We start from the raw sequence: 20,131 nt of genomic DNA, 5'->3' as shown, positions 1-20,131 counted from the left end.
CTTCCCCACTCATGTTCACTGTCTCTCTCAAATCAATAAGCTTTTAAATAAATAAATAAATAAATAAATAAATAAATAAATAAATAAACATACATACATAAATACATAAATAAAAATACAGTTACCAGACTTCTTGGCATACAAGTTTTTCCTCATTTTAAGATAAAAAGTACACAATTACTCTTTATTGTTTTAATATTTTTCTCAGTAGAATTTCTTTTCATTCTCCATATGACTTATTTGTATCCAAGAATTTGACATCTTAGACTCCATGCAATTCTGCTTCACTAAATATGTGCTTAATATGTTTAATTAAATGAAAATAGCTAACACTAACATCGGACACAGATTCTATATGAGACTTACTATATTAAAGTATCCTGAAAATAACTCATAATTACTGTTTGGATTTATGGCTTATACTTTGACATTCTCAAGAAGAAAACAATAGCATTTTGAATGTTTATTTGTAGAACAAAAGAAAAAAAGTGGATGGCTGCCTATTTAACTTTGACATTGACATTTAAGGTATTAAAATTGTTATTATGTTGATGATTTGCTCATGGTTTTTAATTAATATTACTTAATAAATGGATAAATTAGCTGAAAAGAAAAGGTCTTCAGTCTTTTGCTTTGTGAGTAGTCTAAATACCATTTCTGATACAACTTGACTTTTGGTGAAGTAACTTGAGGAACTAGGCAATTATTCTAAAAATTGTTTCAAAAGGCAAATTTCATACCTTCCCTTAAGAATTTCATAAAATCATCAAGTGCAGTCTCCCAATTATCGTATTGACCTAAAGGCCTATTTTTACCTGTATATTTACACATAGTCTTCTCTTTATTCTTAATTATATAGATTTAGATAGTTTTATATAAATTATATAAATTTATAATTATATAAATTACTATCATACTTCCAGTATTTCAATAATGTCTTCTCATTAAAATATTGAGAAGGTAATTTTTTAAAATATTGTTTCTTCTTTCAAATTAAGTTTTAATTTTTATTTCTCCCTTACTGACCTCTAATTCATTAACATTTTTCCTCCACTTAGGTTCTCAATCTGAATAAGTTATCAATGAGATAACTTGTAATATTTATTACAAAGTATCATGTTTTCAAATGCTAGGTCTCATTTCTGACATGTACCAAGTCTGATTTTTGTTATCAATCCGGTTCCTTTTAGCCTAGCCTGGTTTCAGTTTCCATTTGACCATTAAGTGTTTCAATATTATGTTCTGTTATTTTCCTCCGGGCACAATCATATTCTCAAATTGAATTTCTTTCTACTTTTTTTCAAACCGGGGAGTGAAACTGATAGTTTTGAACAACCCCTAGATGCTATCTTCAGCTTCACGGTGTAACATCATCACCATCCTACATCTGCACAACACCATCCTGCACAAATCTGCTGCTCCATATGTCACACCATGCAAGGAGATTACAATGGGCTTGAATTTGGATCTCAGTCAGAGACTCCCTGGAGACATTCCACGTGAAAAAAATATTGCGCAAGCCAACATTTAAATCTTTGCCTAGAGCTACCCCCACTCCAAAGAGAAATATAATGAGAATGAGAGCACAAGCCCCCAAATTCAGTCACCCTGTTTTCCCCCTTCTTTTGAGGAGTTTGTCCTGTTCTCCTTATTGTGATTCCTTTCTGTTGGTACTGGCAGTTGCCAGATGGGCTTTATTTTTAAATTTAAATGCTTTATTTTGTGGCAGTGTTGCCCACTGCATCGTATCAATGCCATCTTTTATTCTTTTAAAATTCAAATGTTTGGCACATACTTAAGTTGTTTAAGGCTCAGAGACTAGGAAATTATGTGAGGGGGAAAAAGTATACATTGCTATCACTTTAATATTGAGAATAACTGAAGCATAGAATGGTTATTAGTGGGAATCTTTGAACCTAGCTGTGTGTTTCTTTCAGTCACAGCAATGGGTAAATAATGGTCACAATATACTGACAAATAGTGAAATCTAGGAGAAGGTAAGCTGTAAAAGAGATTCAACAATGCAGAGCTGATACATCCCAGTGCCCATACTTTTTTCTTGTCAACACAAGCACAATGGGAAGAAACTGGAAGAGGTGATTAGCATTGAAATTCAGAAAGTTTTTCATCAATAGTGTAAAAAGTATTCAACTTGCAAATATAAGCATAAAATCCATTGTGTAGAAATATTTTTTCTTTTATGAGTATATTTATACGTTAATATTTATTAAAAGTGACTAAAGTTTGTTGTTTGGTATATATAGTTTTTCAGTAACATTATTTAAATATAGTATGGCCATACTATATTTAGATATTAAAAGCATATTTAAAGGCATCTTCTTTATACACATAAGAGACCAGTGCTTTTGTGTGTACAAATTGTTATTTGAGTCTCGGCTATAATCCATGTGAGAGTAAACTAGCTTCTTATTATATTCTTATGGTACTGAAAATTATCTCTTTTTTTAATCTCTTCAATCCAGTGGTCAGTGGTATAAAGCACATCTCAATTTTGCCTCTCATCTTCATTTAAAGTACATTCATTTGCCAGTTTCAGCATTTTAGAACATATTTCACAAGGAAAGAAGAATCACTGGTCTCTAAGCAATAACAAAATCATTATAAAATCCATACACTAATGTGTGTGTACTCCTTAGCAATTACTTTTACCTTCACCTCTTCCCCAAAACTCTCTCTGCCTTAGAGATACATTTTTCTCCTTTCCAAACTCAACTTGAATGCCCCTCTGACTCACAGAGGCAAAATTAGTTGTTCCTCCTTCTGTTTTGCCATTTCATTTCTGTTATACCTCTTATCTTCATTATGTACTTTTTTAATTATACAAAAGTATAAGTATTAAGGGACCAAGGCAAAAATATACCTCTATATTTGCCAAAAAATCATCTGCATGGTAATAACTCAATAATAACTAGTTAGTGTAAAAAATGAATTTAAAAATGAGGTCATTGACCCTCCTTTCATTTGTACTAGATTGGATTCTATAACAGACCAGAGGAACAATATGTGAGGCATTGGGGAAGAACCAGGGATTGGGGAATTATTAACCAAGGACACAGTGATGGTGGTGGTGGTGGTGGTGGTGATAATGATCAATAGTCATGACTGTGAGAAGAATTTCAAAAGCAAAAATTGAATAAAAAGCAAGTGATAGGCTATTATGATAGGATATGATCACTGAAATTCAGAATTACTATCCAGAGTCATCAAGAATATTAATGTACAGAAATAAGCAACAAATAAAAAAAGACACTTTTCCAGTTGATTTTATCATTGTTGTGTATTAAAATAGGGTGAAGCACTAAAAAAAAAAAGCCATCATTACTTAAACACTTTGATGTTGGAATGTTTGAATGATAAATACGACATTATAAATTGTGGTATTAGGAAACTAAATTTGGCCTTAAAGTATATGGATCATTTGGGAGAAGGTACTATTTTTTTGCTAAAGACTAATTTTCTAAGTAAGTAGGTCTCTTTGGTTGTTTTTGTTTTTAATGAAATGACCAAACAGTAAAAGATATATTGTTCCTGGAATTGTCATGCATTGACTGAAAGGGTTAGTGTCCTTGTTTAAAAGTTCCTATAACACCTTATTGTTCTACTTTGTCCATAACTGTAGGCACCAGGTTACAGAGAACTTAATATAAGAAGCAGCCTGCTAGGACATATTGAATAATTGGACATCTCAAAAAAACCAGCTGACCACTGAAGAGGACAGTTAGTTAAGAATGAAATGTAGGCTGGATAGTGTAAATCAGGAAAGGCTTCTCAGGATTGATAGAACAAGGCAGCAAATGATTTTTGTTTTTCCTCTCTGTCCATTCTTCACATTTTTCAAAATCAAGAGAAAGACCGAAGAGTTGAAGACGGTGTTTGCAATACAACCTGGAGTATATTGACATGTCATTCCTACCCTTTATGCAGATTTGTTCTAGAGTCACTCATATCATCCACAGTACCAAGGAACCAACAGGGTGTGCTGAAAGAGCAGAGCAGAACTTGTTAGCTAAAATAAATGTTTCGCGAGATTTTAATAATATTTTATGATTTAATGATATATTGATCCTTAATAGTTTCCTCGGTTCAAAGATCATTCTTATAATAGTGAAATGAAAAGAAAAAACTCTTTTCACCATTCACCCTCATAACCCCCGATTGCCATTTTCCTCAACCTCTAATTATTTTTTAGTTAATAAAGGAAAAGAAGTCCTTTCTAAAACTTATGCTTGCGGCTCAGGGTTTGAACTCACAGTGCTGATTGTATTACTTAATGTGAAAAGGGAAAAGCTTAATTACACTCTACAAGCAGTTCTAAAATTATTTTATTAAATTGGTGACTAATCAAAATCTTTTTCTTTGAGGAAAAAATGAAGGAAAATTGACTAGAACTTTGAATAGCAAGGGAAGTTTAGGGTACATAAAATAAACATTTTTTTAAATGGATCACTAAACGTAGATCGATGAAAGAATGAGATATTGTACTGTATTTTTAAATTAGTAATTTAAGCAAACTATATTAGAATCACATATGATTTGCTTTTGAAAATAACTTTTGCAAAGAATAAGGTTTTCAGTTTTGTTCCTAAATTAATAATGGGATGAACATTTTCATATACCAGTTAATTCATTATGAATAGGACAGTTAGGCCAGAGTTTGCAGTAAATGAACACAAATTTGTAGAAAACTTAACCTCTCATACCTAACATAGCTACATTTTTCATTAATTAATGAAGTTCTTTACAACTACATATTAATAAATGCAGTTTCTTCAAACAATATGTGTCCTGAATTTTACATAGCAACATACCCTGAAATAAAACCATGAAAAAAATAGTAAGAAATACTTGATTATTAACTGAAGTGTCAGGAGAGAGATATATAGTAGAAATAGACACTATTCAATTTGATATTATATATATATGTGTGTGTGTGTGTATGCATATGCATTTTATATATATATATAAATATATATAAATATATATATATATATATATATATATATATATATATATATATATATAAATATAAAATCCCCAACATCATGCAGAGGATTTCTAGGTTGATACTAAGAGGGAAATTAAAAAAAAAAAATTTTAATGTTTACTTATTTTTGAGAGAGACAGAGACAGAGTGCGAGTGGGGAAGGAACAGAGAGAGAGAGGGAGACAGAATCCAAAACAGGCTCCGCGCTCTGAGCTATCTGCACAGAGCCCGACCTGGGGCTTGAACCCATGAGCAGTGAGATCATGACCTGAGTCGAAGTCGGAAGCCTAACTGACTAAGGCACCCAGGTGCTAAGAGGGAAATTTTTTAAAAGATAAATTATTCAATGTCTAAAAATTCTCTCTGTCAACATAGGGTGAATTGAAAATCCCTAAAATGTAGTAAATAAATACTACATGCCTCATCTGTTATTATAAAATAAATATAAGTAGAGTCACTAAAATAGCAATTATTTAAAGTATAACAGAAAAATAGAGTAAATCTGCTTATAGTTCAGAATATGTACATTGATGTTATTTAAAAAAAGAGAGAAAGAGACAAAGAATAAATGTCTCAACCCCACACCCAATTATGCATCACGGACAGGATGGTTAGAAAGACTTCCTTTGTGCATTTTAGATGTGTGAACAGTATTCCTCCAAAGCATATGATGACTGAGAGCGGGATGGCTGTGGCCTGCCAAAACAGGCCAATGGCATCTTAGTTGTGATTACTTGGGCATCTAACTTCTGACTAAGTTTTCAGATTTGTAATTACCTTGAGGTAAGTGTAACATTCCCTCTTCATAGAAAAATATATCTCCAAATCAGTCTTTTCTGGAATATTATGATCAGGATTTGTGTCAAATGAACAGCAGAGTAGTTAAGGGATTAAGAGAAGTGAGGTCTATAGTTTCTTTTCATTTCATCTATAGGAAAATAAATTATCAGCTTCTATATGAAATATGTCATTGACTCTAAAAAGTTTCACTTTAAATCATCACTAATTTGCTGAAGTTCTTTATTTTGAAATGTGAAGCTCATTATAAAATATAGCAAATTTCACAAAGTCACGAATGTAGATAGATCATTACTTCAAATCACCCAACAGCAGGCTGGGCATTGATGTATCACTGTGAAGGAAAGAAACATCAGACTTATGTGAATGCTGTCAACATACCCATAGATCAATTCATCAGCCACAAGAAATGCATCTCTCATCAGCAAGGTTAAGGACCGGGTGTTGTTTGAGAAACATGCAAAGATATTTTTGTCAGTCTGCTTTTGTGCACCCACTGCTTTCTTCTGTCCTCCTGTCCCACTTAGGCATCCTTGTTATACTGTGATTCTGCAGATCACTCCTCATTGTTGTGGTCAGTGCTCCTGCACAATATTTAACCCAATCTGAATAAGATTAATTGAATTAAAAATTAGATACCTAATATGATTTTGTCAGCATAGTTGTATTGTTTTCTTTTCCTTTTTTTTTTTTTTCCTCCATGAAGGGGAGTTTCCTTTGTTGTGGCAAAAAGTAAATGTTGCAATATGCATATAACTTCAAGTTATATTACAAAACCTCAAGTTCCCTAGACTTCAGGATATCATCTCTCCTTTGAATACCTAGCCAATATAGGTCCTTACACAAAGCCTCCTTCCTACCTGTCTGCAAGAATCCCATGCTTTCCTCCTTCCTTCTTTCTCTCCTTTCTTTGTCCTTTCAACCTATCTCATTTAATATTGCTAAAAATCCCTGAGAATCCTTGTTAACTCAAATGGATTGCTATCGCCTCTTGTGGATTGCTACCCAGGCGTCATTTTGGGTCACCAGTTACAATTGCATATCTGCTTTCCTGACTACCGATGGCCTCACAGGTTTACTTTTCTCTAAACAGAACAAAGTAGAACTAATAAACCTTTCCTGAAATCTTAATGAGAATGAGAACTTTATAGTGTAGTGAAGAGATGGGAAAAATAAAAGAATAAAACACAATACAGCTCTGAAAGTTCATCACTAAGACCCGTATTTGCCATGTCACTCTGACCTATCGGCCTGTTACAATTGTCAAAGATCTTGGGACGCCTGGGTGGCTCAGTGAGTTGAACATCTGACTCTTGATTTAGGTTCAAGTCATGATCCCAAAGTCATGGGATTGAGCCCTGTGTCGGCATCTGCTGAGTGTGGATCCTGCTTCAGATTCTCTCTCTCACCCTCTGTCCCTCTTCCCCCCCCCCACCCCCTCTGTCTCTCTCTCTCTTTCTCTCTCAAATTAAAAAAAAAAAGAAAGAAAAGAAAAGAAACATATCTTCTCTATACAGTGTCCTGTACACAAGGGCTTATTTTCAGGCCCACTTTATTCTTATTAAAGTTCCATCATTATAGCCAGAAAAGTACTAAAAAAAATTACCTGTATTAATCTTTAAAAAGATCAAACTATATCTCCAATGCAGACAAAGATTTAATTTTTAGATTAAAGTACTTGCATTGGGTTGACTCACTGGTAAAGTTTCTGAGACTTGTGCAGTTGCATTACATTTTACATCTCCTCACCCCCACCCACACATACACACCTGTCCTCTCAAAACTAGGACAAAGGACACATTTCCAAGTACAAATTCTGTCCGAGTTTACAGAGACTTTTACACAGACCTCCACATGGCAATTTTTCAACTAATTTAGATCCTACTCATAATAGGAAGAATATAACAATTCTTTCCCTTCAATAAACTTCCCTCCTACACACAGAAAATAATTAACCAAGTTTTTTTTTAATGTTCATTTATTTTTGAGAGAGAGAGAGAGACAGTGTGAGAGGGGGAGAGGCAGAGAGAGAGGGAGACACAGAATCTGAAGCTGACTCCAGCCTCTGAGCTGTCAGCACAGAGCCCAATGTGGGGCTTGAACTTATGAACTGTAGGGTCATGACCTGAGCTGAAGTCAGACACTTAACTGGCTGAGCCACCCAGGCACCCCTACACAGAAAACAATTTTTAAATGTATATAAAATGAAAAGTAATGCATTACCAATGTACACTCAGTATTTTAAAGTCATATTTTATTGTAATATTGTTACCTGTTGCCTACATTATTTGAAGGCCTAAAAATATATATACACACATGCATACACATACATTCTATATATTGAATGTTGCGATTCCCTTTACTTTTCCCATGATTTGTAATTAAAATGATCAATGTATTTAGACAAAAGGTAAGATGTTCACATCATTTGCTTTGGTAAATGGGAACTCATTTTGTTTGAATTTGTGCTTGAATGTCTAATTATGTTGTTTTGGGGACTCTGGGGATTTTACAATTACCTCTTCAAATGAAAATTGATCAAGGTTGAATATCAAAGGGAATAGAGAAAACCTTTTAAATATATTTGGTTTCAGAAACTTCAAAAGTATACTCTAGTAGGTGCTATTTCTAGTTAGAATGGAGTGTCTCTTACTGTTTGTACTATGCAGCTGCATGAGCAATGAGTGACCCAAAGGCTGTAAGTTTCTATCAGGAATATCCACTGGTAAAATATTTTTTGAAAATGTAAATGGAATGCTGAACCTGGGTAAAAAATATTTATTCATTATACAAGTTCAGTATCTACTTACGTTTTCTTTTTTACTGAATTTTATGTTTCGAGTGTTTTCCTCTCTGTTTTTGTTTACTGTAAGAACTAAGGATATACTTATTACAAGCTGATGTTTGTGTCATTTAGTATTTAGAGCAATAACACATAAAACTGTGTAGTTGATTGAAAATTTTCAAAGTAAAATGGAATTTTAAGTCAAATAACTTTGCAGTGAAAGTTTGCATTCTCTACTATAAGTGAGCATGACTTTGTTTTTCTTCCTCTTAGCTCACCTATGGGACATGACTGAATCATACTGTATCTGTAGTTTGAAGAATGTTCCTACATCACCATGTGTAAATTTAAACTTAGCATTATTTATTAAAATCATATGTTATTTCATGCATGAAGGAGGCAATCATTATTGTTAATTATGCAATCATGCCCAAAAGCAAACAGAAACATAACTTGTAGGATTCTATTCAAACTATGGAAACACAAATGTAATAATTGAATTAATGAAATGTGCCATTAGAGGCAAGAAATAAATTGATCATTCAGCAGAGACCCACAAGTTGACTTTTAGAAGTTTTTTTTCATACTTGTCTACAATTATATATCAAATTTGGGTTAAAGCCATTATATATCAGTATTTTTAGCCTTAGGTATCTGTATATCTAAGATATATATACCCATATATCCATGAATGAGCATTTCTCTCTTTTTTTACATTATTTCTATAAATATAATTTGTAAATTTTGTCAAGACAATTCTGTTTAGGAAACATGACTTACAGGTGTTTCAGTTTGCTTTGCAAACAATATCTAAAATGAATTGTTTTATTTTATTTTGTTGTTGTTTTTAATAAGCAGAATTGCTTTAAAAACTTTTATTTCGTGAGTAAGAAAACAGACTGCTGTGAGTATTGTCTCTGTTAGAAATAGTCACAGGATGTTTGCTCACTAATTTGTTCAAATAGGTCAGCTGTGACTTGCTACATGACAGCTATGCATCCCTACACAGAGGAGCTGTGTCTGACTCAGTTATGTGAGAAAATGAAACTATAATCACCCCTGATACCACATGTATAAAAACAGCCTTAGGCTATTCTCCTAATATATCCTGTTCACACTTGTATATTGGTATTACATAAGATATTGGCACTCTTCTGAAAGAAAGAAAAAAAATAATCCAGAGGGTTTTATCCATTAAAATCCCATTATGGAAATTACACAAGGTATTTGTACCCTGGGCTGGCCCCAGGCAAAATCTTGAAGTTGGTGCTTGTTCTGGGTCCTGTGCAGGGTCTTGCTCATAGTATCTGTGGAACTGAGTACATGCAAGATACAAAATAAGAGTTAATGTGGTACCTCTTCTAAAATTCCTAGTATTTTTTTAAGCCAAAATCTATCGCTTTTGTGTATCTCATTGCATGATGTCACTGCCCACTCAGTTGCCTGAGACGACAAATGGACATCTTGATATCTCCCTTCCTTCACCACCATATACAATTGCTTATCAGGTCCTGTTGGCTCTCCATCCTGAGGATGCCTTACATTCTTCTCTTCTTTACACTTACTGCCAATGCTCTAGTTCAGGTGTTCATAGTATTCCATAGGACTCTTGTGGTACTCACCAACCCCAACTCTGCCTCCAGCCTTCTTTCATTCCATCATCCTCTATAGTTCTTTCAGAGTTGTCTCTCTAAAGTACAAAGATGGGTTTATTTTTGCATTTAATTTCAGTCAGTAGCCTCATAGACCTTCCCAAAATTTTCAATATCAGGCCTAATTTTTCCTCTATACAGACTACTCAGAGTAGCTCTACAGAAATACTATGAGTATCCACATGTAATGTGCTGCTTCATATATCACTTCCCTTTGTTGTTTGTTATTTGTCGGTTGAATGCATGAATAAGTGCACGCACTAAGACCGGTTTTTGTTTTTAAGTTTATTGTTCCACGCGGTCAGTGCAGAGTCACACACAGGGCTTGATCTCATGAACTGTCAGATCTCATGACCTGAGCCAGAATCTAGATTCAGACGCTTAACCAATGGAGCCACCCAGGTGCTCCTGAACTGAGGCTGTTTTAACCAAAATTAAATAGCCTCTCTCTTTTACATCTCCATTAAATAATATTAACATTTGATATAAAATAATTCATGCTTATGAAGATAATACTGAAAAGTACAAAGGAGAATTTTTTTTTAAATACCTGAATTTTTCAACATGGAGATTACTCTCAATATTCCAAATTTCATTCCATTATTTTTCTATGCAGTTACTCGATATATCTTAGTACCTTTTATTATCACTTAACATTATAGCCTAAATATTTCTTCTTCCCTAGAAATATTTGCTGAACATAATTTTAATGATTACATTATAATTCATTTATGGATGTTCTGTACATCAAATATTTCCTTGTTGCTAGATATTCAATTACATCCACTCTTTTACTATTTATTACCATGGACATATATTTTTTTTTTAACATTTTGGTTATTTTATTAACATAGACACCAAGAAGTAGAACTATTGGTAAAAAAGACAAAAAAATGAAAATATCTTGAAGTATATTATTGCAGTGCTTTCCACAATATTTACAACTTCCTATTCTCCCGATCCAACTATGAAAATGTCTTACCTACAAATCTCACAGTCTTGAGCATTCTCATTTTTGTAATTACTAATTTGGTGAAATAACCATCTCATAATATCTTAATCAATGTTTAAGCAGTCACTTCTAAAACTGTGGTAGTTTCCATATATTCATGGGTAGTCTGTTTTATTTTCATTGTCATTTTATCCATCCATTTCTTAACTTTTTTGTAATAATTTAAATGATGTTTAGAAATGTAAGGATAGAATAACATTTGTCATATTTGTTTTACAATTTTGTAGTTTAGGATTTGTATTTAATTGTATGCTGGCATATAGATAATTTTACATTTAATGCACACAATCAATTTTTAAATTTATTATTTCTAAAATCTCTAATAAGTTAAAAAGTACTCGCACATTCAGAAATTTGACTATTCAAATTTAACTAAATTAGTTTCTGTTCTTTTTTTCTTATTTGTTTAATTGCTTTATATTAAATTTACAGTCAACTGTAATTTCAACTGAGCTATTTAGGCATTAGGAATTTAGCAATTTTATCAAACTAATGTGTGCAAACATGCAATTATGGTTCCTTGACCCTTGGGGTTTTTAGGGGATTGACTCACTTATTTAAAAGTGACTTTCTAACTCAAAATTGCCTGTGTCAAATAAAAGGAGGACTACAGAACAAAAAACAATTTTCCAGAAAATGAAAGAAGATAATATTTTGGGAAGAGAGGCCACCTGTAGAGAGTCTAGCACAGCATAAGAATCCTACCTGAGAATCTGCTTCCATAATGCTCCATAATTTTAGGGTTTATTCTGTCCTCTAATTTTGATTCACGGATTTTCTCCAAAATCTGTCCCAAGAGCTACAAGATCACATTTATTTGAATGGAAGAAAGGTGAGTAGAGGACAGAGGGATAGTATAAAGTAGAAGCTATTTGTGTGTCTATGTATTTGCAAATGACCTAACAACAGTATTATTATAGCCGAGTAGTTAACAGATTGTTCAGATTCATCTATAATTTATTTATTAATGGCCTTTTAATGGAAATTCATATGCTGATTTAATAAAGAATTCACTATTACAGTACCAGGGAAAGTATGCTTCAAAACTATTTAGAATTAGCATGCAATCAGTAATTCAAAAATGAAACGAAATATGGTGACTTTGAATAAGTCAGAAAATGTGACTAGTTCACCCCATAATTATTTCAGACCCAGTGGACGGAGGGATCGACGTTTCCTTAGCTGCAGTGAGTCTTACATTTCCTATCAATGCCAGAGAGTGAATTACAGCATCAGAATCTTTCTCTTAGTAGGCCAATCATGTCTGATTTTGCCATTGTCCTCATTGCATACACCTGCTATGGAAATTTAATATACTAAACAACATGCCTCCTTTTTCCTGTTGCTTCCAATTGGATCTCATGCATTTGCATCTAACTCAGAAGGCTGTCAAATTATATGCAACGATTTAGATTCAGCAAGTTTAATCACATCTAGAGACGATTAAAAGAAAATTTTAATCATCCATTTTCTTAGTTTGACCTAATTTCTTATTAAGTCAGTTCTCTGTCTTGCATTTCATTTTTTACTGAATATTCTATATAACGTTAACATTTTCTATTTAAAAGGATGGGACATGTTTTAGAAATATGTTAATATGGTAGCAATAGGGATGCAGTTACAAGAGCTTTGCAATCATTCTCATTCTTTCTTTAGACTGCACTGTTTGTAACAACCCTTTTGACCTCACAAGGTTCAACACTTTTCCCTCACGAACATTTTTTCCCCTCTCATTACCAAAATGCTAAGTTGAGACCATTAACATCTGCCTAGAACAGATGTCCCTGAAGTTCTCCTACAGACATAAAATTTCCCTGAAAGCCAAAAGTATAGGTGTTATAAAGAGGCAGGTTTTTTAAAAAATAAGGAATTTATTGTTTTTTTTTTCCTGGCACGATACCATTTATTCTTTTTAAGAAATTCTTTCACATGATTATTTCCAAATTTGACTCAGTTTTCGCAGTTGTTTTAAACTCTACATTTCTCAAAACTAAGACTTACTGAAGACAGTTTAATTTTTATTAAATCAAATCCATTAGCAGTTTACCGATCTCTTCAAACAGTATTGAATCATTGCTCTTCATGGTGCAATAGGGATAAAAATAGTAGTTCGAATGGTAAAAATACAAATGTCCGTGAAAATTCATGGAAGAGATTCAACTATACTAGAAACAAAATGAAGTCACTTTAGAAAATGAGATATTATACCTATTCCTATTAAATTGCCAAATATTTAGAAAGACAATGAGAGGAAATGGCAAAGAGAAGAAAAAAAAAAGCCACCCTTTGCCTACTTCTTTGCACACTGGCTCTGTGCTGAGGCTCCTTTTCGTTACTTTGCCAGGCCATTCATGCCCCTGCCACTGGCTTCACTTCTTGCCTGCACAGAGCCTACAGGAATTCTCAGTGAAAGTGCAGGATCTTCTCTGGTCTTTTCTAAGTAGGTGTCCTGAGTCTTGTGCATGCATGCATACATGACACTTTTTAAGTTTTTATTTATTTATTTATTTTTGAAAGAGAGCAGGGGAAGGGCAGAGAGAGAAGAACAGAGAGAGAATCTCAAGCAGGCTCTGCACTGTCAGAACAGTGAGATCATGACCTGAGCCAAAACCAAGAACCAGATGCTTAACCAACTGAGCCACTCAGGTGGCCCCTATACATGGCACTTTTTAATGTTCTAATCTCCCACAGAAACTTTCCCCACCTTTTTCTCCCAGGCTTTTAGTGCTCTTGAGAATGCCTCAAGGATGTAATCTTTTGCCTCAGGCTGCTGTAGGCTGCTCATTTACTTTAAAATGTTTTTGAGGAATGCAAATCTACTTACTTTGAGTACATTCCTAGTTAGACAAAACAAAGAGGAGCACCTGGCATAAGTTAGTCCTTCTGGTAGGCCCCAAATAGGTTAGAAGAGGCAAACCCAATTATCTGTAATAAGGTTTGCTCTGCCTCCTCCAAAGCCTGGGACCAGGGTGTCACACTGGAAGGGGGTGGGGTTGCTGCCCTCTTCACAATATCTGCAGCATTGGGGAGGGGGTGAGGCAAGGGCAAATAAAAATATTACAAGGCTTTCTCACTATTTTTTAGTTGCTTTTCCTTGATTCAACATTTGCTTGGTGTTGTAAACCTTTGACTGTTTTTCAGAGTTCTGATGAAATTGGATTCTATCAGTTTTTGCTTGGGACTTTAAATTATATATTAAACATTATGGATGATCCCTTGTTTTGGGCTTTGTTTTGGCAAGGGTTTGTAGTAGAGAAAATTCTCTTGATCCGGTCAGGTTTGCTTTTTTGTTTTTGTTGTGTTTATTGGCTTTTTGTAATGACTTCATTTTGGTTTTGTCTTGAGTTTTAGGTCATGGCCCCTAAAACCTCATCAATCCTAAAGTCTTGCTTCCCTCTCTGGTCTCAACTGAATGAGATGCTCAGTGAGTGCACTGAGCCTCCACTCGCATACTAGACAGCCTCTGGAATCTGTTCATCTGTTTGTTCCCCAGTAGTTCCTCCTTGTGAGCCTTTACAGAGTTCTCCTGTACAAACTCAGGACCCCACCTTAGGCTAAGGGCTTAGAGATTCTCCACATAGGCTTCTGGCCTATTTCAACCCACCCACATATATAAATCTTCTTTCTGTCTAATGTCCTTCCCTGGAAATTCCATCCGTTACAGTCTTCTGAAACTTATCTCTTCCTCTTCAGCCCAGAAAAGACTGTTCTTCATTTAGGCACCATTTCCCAATACATGATGATCTGGAAAGTGCTGGCAAATGAAAACCTGTGATAGTTGTGGCCTTACCCACTGCCCTTCTCTCCAGGATCCCACCTATTTCTGTTATTCAGGGCCTATATATATATATATATATATATATATATACACACATATATATATAATATATATATAATAATATATTATTTATATATTTTGTCTATTCTTATAGCCAGATACAAATTACTTTGTCTTGACTACAAATAAGGACAAAGAGATTCATTCTTAAAATGTTTACACTTATCAATACAGTAATCTTCTAGGAAATATATGTGGGGAATATCTGGAAATTTTCATGACAAGACCTGCTCAGGTTTATTCACAAGAATTATTATATATATTTTTTAATTCCATAAAATTGGGTGCCTTAGTTGCTCAGTTGGTTAAGTGTCTGACTTCAGTTCAGGTCACAATCTCACGATTAGTAGGTTCAAGCCCTGTATTGGGCTGTGCACTGATAGCTCAGAGCCTGGAGCCTGCTTCGGATTCTATGTCTCCCTCTCTCTCTCTCTCTCTCTGCCCTTCCCCTGCTTCTTCTCTCTCTCTCTCTCTTTCTCAAATATAAATAAACTCAAAATAAATTAATTAATGTAAAAAATAATAATAACTCGTAAAATAATATAAATATACAAAACAACCTAAATGTAAATCTAGATCTATATTTGCATATATATGTCTGTGTGTGTGTATATATATATAAAATGTCCCTTATTCCTTTAACAGTCATTTTTATTTTAAATCATTAGTATAAAATCATTAGTGGTATGGAAAACATCCACAATTATATTACATTAAAAGATAGATTAAGAATAGGGTACACAATATAATCTATTGTTAAAATGTTTGTGTTGGTGTGTATTTGTGTATTTACATGCATAAAACTCATTTACATATTCTACCTTAATGTCATAACAGAATATAATCAGGTGAGCTGTTTAAGCATTTAAAATTCTTCCTTATTACTTACTATAAAAGTAACTGTATAAACATATGTTTTTTTTTCCTTAGCATTCCAATCAAAGTCACTTTTTCTCTTTCTTTGATTCTTACTACTTGTCTTTAAAGCAAACTGAGTCTCTTCAATCAAATTGGTCAGTTTTCCCAGGATATTCAGTGTTTTCCATGACTATTTTTGTTACTCATGACTGAATTATCCCTCAAAAATAGATCTACAGAAGTCCTACCTATTCTTGAACTACTATTTCAAGGCCACATATTTCATTATCCCTAGAACCAGACATGTTTTCTCCCATTGCTGAACTTCAGAATATTTTTGGTATTTTGTTTGTAGCACATTCTACCTTGCATTACAACTGCACATATATCTGATTTTTTTTTCTTTATTAGTTTACAAACTTTATGAGAAAGGAAGCAGTATCTTATTTTTCTTTCCAACATCCTTACAAGAATAGACCACTGAATAAGTACTATATATGTTTTATATCTCTATTTATTTTACATACTGAACTTTCAGGTTCATGTTCTCTTGACACACATATATACCCTTTTTCTTATTTACTTGCTAATTATTATTTATCTTCCAATACTCAGGTCAAGTATAATATTCTTTTTTTTTCAGAAGTTTTCCTGAACATCCAGTAGTCTCATTTTTACTCCTTCTTTTGTCAGACTCTATCAGAACCCTGAATGATTTTTTTTTCTTCTTTTTTTAAGGTGTAATCTCCTTTAGGGAAGGAGTGAAATCTTGTTTGATATAATTGTATAGTACAGTCCCTGTCATACAGTAGACACTCAATTATATTTATAGAAGGGAGAAAGTAATGAAGAGAAATTCCTGAACTCTTTATGCTATAAACAAAAGTGTATTTTTGAAAAATATTCATGTAAAATAAGAAAATGATCACAATCATTCCTTATTTGTATAATGTTAGGAAAATATAAGGAAAATGTAAACAGGACCTGATCCATTACCTTCTCCAACCTTCACAATACTTTAAGAATATAGACTTCAGATATGTGATGTTAATAAAGATGGGGAAAGCAGGATTATGGACTTTGATTAAAGATAACACGCCCGTTTATGTGAATATTTTGTCATACATATCAAAACAATATCCTAATACGAATTTTTTATCTCTTGTGGGTCATTTAGTTTGCCTTCTTTTGGCATTTAGCTACATTTCTGTCGTTTGTAACATAAGCATGCTACTTTCAAGTTTTAACATTTTATAATATTAAAAATATTTACCAGATGCTCATAATTCTTGTGAGTATCAGTAGGATAGATTAGATTATAAAAATGTGTTTTAGGAGCACCTGGGTGGCTCAGTCGGTTAAGTATTCAACTTCAGCTCAGGTCATGATCTCATGGTTTGTGGGATCGAGCCCCACATTGGGATCTGAGCTGACAGTTTGACTGCTTCAGATTCTGTGTCTCCCTCTTTCTCTCTGTTCCTCCCCTACTTGTGCTATCTCTCTCTCTTTCTCAAAAATAAATAAATAAACATTTAAAAAAATGTGTTTTAGGGACATCTGCATGGCTCAGTTGGTTAAGCATCTGACTTCGGATCAGGTCATGATCTTGCAGTTTGTGGGTTCGAGCCCTGCATCAGGCTGTGTATTGATGGCTCAGAGACTGGAGCCTGCTTTGGATTCTGTGTCTCCCTCTCTCTCTCTCCCCCACTCACTCTCTCTCTCTCTCTCAAAAGTAAATAAACTTAAAAAAAATTTTAAAAATTATGATGTAATAGCATTTTCCATCCAATGATGAATATTTTATACTTAAAAGATAACTATGTCCATCTGAATTATTTAAAAATGTGATAAAAAAGTAGTTTAAAATTTTAAAATATTTTGGTTCTAATATACATCTGTGCAACATCTATCTATGTATTTATCTATCTATCCATCTAACATACAATTGCCTAGACTGCAGTGCTAAATGATGAATATTTATCATTGAGGACAGAAAGAGCCTGAAAAGAAGTGAAAGCATTGTCCCTCACAAGTATGCCACCATGTCTCTCTACTGTAATCCTCCATTTATTTCATAATAGCTGAAATGGCATTTTACCTGTAACTCATCACTGAATTAATTATCTTTCTGCTCTTATCTAGCTAGAACAGGAATAGAATAATAAAATAAATGACAATCTATGCTGTTGCTGTTATTTAAGCAAATTTCCTAGATGACAGTTGCTCCTGAAGGAAAGAAATCAGATTGAATTATTGGTGGCAGAGACTGAAGAGTACTGTATCCTACTGTCACGTAAAGGCTCTCATAACCTGAGCTTCCCAGGTTATGAGCCTCACTTGTGCATATGCAAATAACAGCATCATTTTTAGGACTATGATGCTAGGTAGCATGAATATTTATTTCATATCTCTTCTAACATAATGTTGATAAATCAACTCAATAAACATCTGTGTCAGCTAAAGAACAATACCCCCTCTCCAACAACACATATGATTTAAAGTATAAATAGGATAATGTTTATATTTACTTATTTATTTTAGAAATTCAAAAATCATAGGAAAGCACTAATTCAATGAGAAATTACTTTCTTATTTAAAAATAATTATTGTTCTTTTCTTGTCAATCTTTTCGCCATCCTCAAAAATCAATAGAATGAGTGACTATAGATGATAGCATATAGACTTTGTATACATATGATTATACAGACCTAATACAGAAAGTCTTCACTTTGTGGGGTAATATAGGACAGCAATAATAACCATACAAACTGAAATTGCACAAAGCAATCTTAATAATCAATGGGAAAAGTTACAATTGTTCTGTGACTTTTAAAACCTTGTCAAAAATTAAAAAAATTTACTGGCAGTTATAAATGTACAGGGAAGTGAAAAAATAGTGAAACTAATACTTGGTATACTGTAATTAAAACATTAGAAATATTGAAAATCGAAATGTTTTATTTCTTTGAAAAAAATCAAAAGTTTTTTTAATAATGCTGGCCTTTTCATTTCATCATAAAACTTACAGTACAGAGTGAGAATTTTTTCTACATCTTGGCAAATTGTCATACTCCTTTCTAAGTTTGGGTCAGCTCCCAACATTTTATCCTTTGCATTTTCAGTGTCATGAAATATCTCCAAAGAGTTTCTTTAATGTTAAGTTTTTACTGATGTCACTTTTCCTGGAACATTTTTTTTCTTTTTTATTATAACCACTTTCCGTATTTGTAGGCACCCAATTAAAAAAAATTCAACAGATAAAGTGGAAGGCAATATTGCTTTGGTATTTAAAGAATGAACAGATCTCATAAACAATTTATTGCAGGAATCAGAAGAAGAGTGTCAAAAGAATAATAGAAAACATTACAACTGAGAAACTGGAACATATAGCAAGTTTCTGTGGAAACAGAAATAATAAGTAAATATGTAAAGGAAACAAAATTTAAGTCATCTAAAAAAATGGAATATAAAACATTTTGTGCCATCCAATGAGAAACAGAATTGGCATCAAGGAAAATCAAGTCAGATTTTGAGAAAAATCCTGTAATAAATCTCTCAAAGGATAAAAAGGAAATAGAGGAAAACATCAAAATTAGCTGACATAATGATTGGAATGAGAATAAGAAGGACAAATGAAGACAACTTTGCAGAGCTTAAACAGTCTCAAATATACCCATTGAAAGTACCATGTTATGGGAAACATCAACACAAACCATAAACTCAACAACAGCAACAAAAATTTAAAAACAGGCAAATGAATATAAATGATAAAAATATTTTTCTCTCATTTAGTAAAAAAAAAAAAAAAGTCAAAACAGTAAAGGCAAAGCAAAATGAAATGTCATGCTTTTTGTAGTAAGAACTAAAATCAACCTGACCTCAGCTATCTCTGCAACACTAAATGCCAGAAGACAAAAAGTACCATTTATAAATATTTCAGAGAAAAACTCTATGCCACAACTTTTAGGTAGCTAAATTGACTTTCACATGTCGGGATCTGGGAAAGAGAATCTCACTTATAAGACAAATAATATTATACACAGTGTATGTAAATCTTTTTTTAATTACTTGAATGCATAATCTAGTGGATCAAGAGATTAAATAAATCACAAATTCAAAACTGATAATCTGTGATATGAGTATAGAGAAAGTTGATTCCAAAAGTTGTGTTACAATTCAAATG

Source organism: Panthera uncia (assembly GCF_023721935.1).
Source record: "Panthera uncia isolate 11264 chromosome B2 unlocalized genomic scaffold, Puncia_PCG_1.0 HiC_scaffold_24, whole genome shotgun sequence".
Classification (NCBI taxonomy): Eukaryota; Metazoa; Chordata; class Mammalia; order Carnivora; family Felidae; genus Panthera; species Panthera uncia.
The sequence above is the reverse complement of the archived record's forward strand: the minus strand, read 5'-3'. Positions refer to the sequence as shown.